General features: G+C 39.0%; 1 pseudogene; it reads right to left on the bottom strand.

Annotated features, from left to right (window-relative positions):
* Nucleotides 1–1,730: 1,730 nt before the first annotated feature.
* On the bottom strand, nucleotides 1,731–2,750 carry LOC101573572 (annotated as a pseudogene).
* Between the last annotated feature and the right edge of the window lie 961 nt (nucleotides 2,751–3,711).

Consider the following 3,711-nt stretch of genomic DNA (forward strand, 5'->3'; position numbering starts at 1 on the left):
TGACAGACACTCCTAGCATGAACCTACTATTACAAATTGCCATCTTCAGTGCAGTTGCTTAGTTCACAGGTGTCAGTATATATAGTTAGTCAGGGTGAGAGTCCTTCCAATTAACTGCTAGATTCAAAAATCTTCTAAAGATTTTCAGGATCCTTATTTTACCCATCTTCTACATATAACTGTATGGCTTGCCACTGTCATGTTTCCTAGCTCTTATCCTTTCCCTCTCTTAATTATTTAGTCCTCAAGTTCTTGCTTTCCTTTTAGTTGTATTATACCTTTCTGTTTGTATTTTTTCTTTTGAGTTCTTATACTAGGGAAACTGTATGATATTTACACATGTGTGTCTGGTTTATTTCACTTATGAGTATATCTTCAAGTGGCATCCACTGAACTATAAAGGCTTCAGGTTTATCATCTTTTATAGCTGAGTAATACTCCATTGTATAAAAATACCACATCTTTTTCATCCATTCCTCTGGTGACAGGCATCTTTATTAATTTTAATGAGAAAGAAATAGTAATGAGACAGTTTCAAAACAGGTTAGTAGGACAGTTTCCATGATCAATACATTGCATATTATTGTCTTCATAGTATTCAGAGTACAAGATGCAAACATGATATCTTGTCTAAACACTATTAACACAAATATTTCTTCTCATTGAATTAAGAAAAAGTAGCTGTATATCTATCCTAACTATTTTGTATATACATATATTTTTTCACTACAAAATGGTCCTTATTTATATCCCCTTTTTTTGGTTTGTTTTGTCAGAGATGGGTATTCCATTGCTGCTAGAGAAGCTGTATTTGGAGAAGTCTTTACCATCTAGCAGAAAAGTATGACCACAAGATATAAAAAGTAATGCCACATTAATATGCTGAGCTATTGGGGGCCTGGCCCTAGCTCAGTCCTTTCAGTGGCTGCTTCCACAAAGCTGTCAGCCTCAGGTTCCTCGAGTTCGAACCTCACAACTCTCCCGCTGGCCAAAAGTGCCCTGAAGGCATTCGAGGAAGGAAAAAAAAAAAGAAAAAAAAAAAAGAAAGAAAGAAACTTATTGGGGCTGGTGAGATGGCTCAGTGGTCTAAAAGCACCTACTTAGAACAAGCTAAACTAAGCAAAGCCCAGGGACCACGGTTCAATCCCCCAGCACCACATGCCAGCCAGCCCCGCCCCCTGGTGGGCTGAGCTGGACACACACACACACACACACACACACACACAAACAAATAAATAAAAAAAAAAAAAAAAAGGAAAAAAAAATATTCTGAGCTATCAAAGGCTCAAGTCAAAAATTTTGACAAGTGCCAGTTCCACTGATAACTCACTACTATTATGGGACTAATGGACCAAATTGGGTTATTTTGCTGAATTCACGTACCTACAGTATTTGAACTGGCATCAAGTATGAAAAGGTCCTTCAAAGAATTCTCCACATCATTTTTTTTTTATTTTCAGCTACTTAAACATCTTTCTCAGGCAATAAAACAACTTGTATATGGGGTCTTAAGATCTCTGAAAATATATTTTAAAAACAAATTTATCTCAATTATGCAGTGTTGTGACATTAAAAAGAAAAATATTTCTGGGCTATACTGTTTTTCAGAAAGCAGGTAGTTACACTGCAAACCTGCTCAACCAACCTTCCTAGTTAAGCCAACATTGCAGAATGAAGAACAGTGTTCAGAAGTCTTCTGTTAAGAATACTTGAGAGCTTCAAAGGAATGTTTAGTTTCCTCCACAAAGAGCCACCAGAATTTTTTCAATAATATCCCTTGGTATCACTCAGAATGACTTGGCACAGAGAGCTCCCAAACATCTTCAGATAGTACACTTTGATGTCAGTCATGTCAATTTCCAAGCAAGAGACCGTGATCCTGATCAGCGCCTTATGATGGGTTCTAGCACCCTTCACTGCCTCATGGAGCTTCTCAGCAAAGAAGGCAGGTGCACTTGCGGCACATTTCATGGTGGCCGTGAGGCACCTCTCGATGTCACCTTTCAGCTCCAGGTCCAGAGCCTTGTTCATGTGCTCACTGTACTTGGTGCATAGCTGAAACACTCTGCCAAGATGGGGTAGCTGTGGGTGTTCAGAATAGTGTTGAACACAATTATGTCTGTCCCCTTTCTCCTTTTCCAGGCTTCACAGAGGGCCCTGGCATCTGTGTCCACCAAGTATTCATTCACACAAAGATCCTCACCCTTACAAAGAGAAAGCAGAGCCTTCCAGAAACTTCCAGATGTGTCTGCGGTGATGTCTTTGGCCAAATCTCTCTTCAGTTCATCTCTGTAGACTATTAATTTCTCTGATTTATCTATTATTTCTTGATGTCAAAATTTCAATGAGGGTGTCTTCATCAGTTCTGAGACCCTTCATGGCAGCACAGAGCTCATCTGCATCAAACTGTGCGGGATTTTCAGCAGAGATAAAACCACTTCTTCTAGAAGACCTGTGAAGGCTTTCTTCAGAGCTTCATCCAGTGGCTTCCCTTTTTCCTGGAAGTAGGCTGCTGTGATCTGTTGATGCTGGGCATTGTTCTTCTTTGTCAGGTCAGTGATGGTTGCTTCATCACACCTTTTACTGTAATGGCTTTGTGCAAAGTCCCAACATCAGAGGAGGGATTAAAGCTGGGTTAGGTGCTCAGGCTGACCAGGAACACCTTTGGATGCTTTCACAGTGTGCACAGATTCCTGTTCTTGATTGTCAATAAAGTAGACCTGCTTGAGGAATTCAGACACCATTGCCATTTTAAAGAAGTGCCCTTTCTTCTGTCTTCTTTGAAAGAACTCAAGAGAGGCTCTTCCTGACCTTTTTCAGCCCACATTTTTAAAACTAAAAACAAATAAAGACAGTCATATATATCACTTGCAGTTTGGTTTCTAACTGACATCTGCTCAGTTTGGCATATCATCTGCCAATATTCCAAGGAAAAAAATCTAAAAAGACGCACATCCACTTTTTGAAAATAATAATAGTAATATATTATCATTACTATTATTATTATCATTGTTATTATTGTCAACCCCAAATTCCTATATGCAACTCCAAATTGGTGGATAAATATTTGTCAGAATTTTATGGAAACTTTATGAGACCCAAGATGAATTGAACTGAATGGGCAGAAAAAATGCTATATAAATATAACAAAGAAGAATCTTGCCTGAATAAAATAATCTTGCCTGGACACTTTGTATTCCTGCTGTCTTGACTTCTCCCTAAGAGAGACAAAATAACGACCAATATCAAAAGTAGGGCCTATCATTTCACTACCAAGTACAACTTGTTAGAAAACAAGAAATCAGGCTGTCCCTCCTACAGCTACCCCTCTTCCCAGTTCTCCCAGGACTGTACCCACTGTATTTCCCAAAGAAGATATGTGAAATTGAGGTGAGTGCGTGAAGCAGTGGGCAACTGATCTGTGGTATCCTTGCAGTGGATTCATAGTTAAAGCACTGTAGGCAGCGACCGGGCACGTGTCCACTTCAAAGGTATCAGCTTTACACACGTAGCCCGTGGACTGAGGCAGTACGAGCACGTAACAGATTTATGTGTATGAAATATCTACCTGTTAAGATTTTTGTATATTTAAAAAAACCCTCTCTCTCTCTCTCTCTCTCTCTCTCTCTCTCTCTCTCAAATAAATAAATAAATAAAATTAAAAAAAAATAAAAAAAAAAAGGGGCTGGAGAGATGGCTCAGTGGTCTAAA

Source organism: Octodon degus, unplaced genomic scaffold, assembly GCF_000260255.1.
Source record: "Octodon degus isolate 3935 unplaced genomic scaffold, OctDeg1.0 scaffold00033, whole genome shotgun sequence".
Classification (NCBI taxonomy): domain Eukaryota; kingdom Metazoa; phylum Chordata; class Mammalia; order Rodentia; family Octodontidae; genus Octodon; species Octodon degus.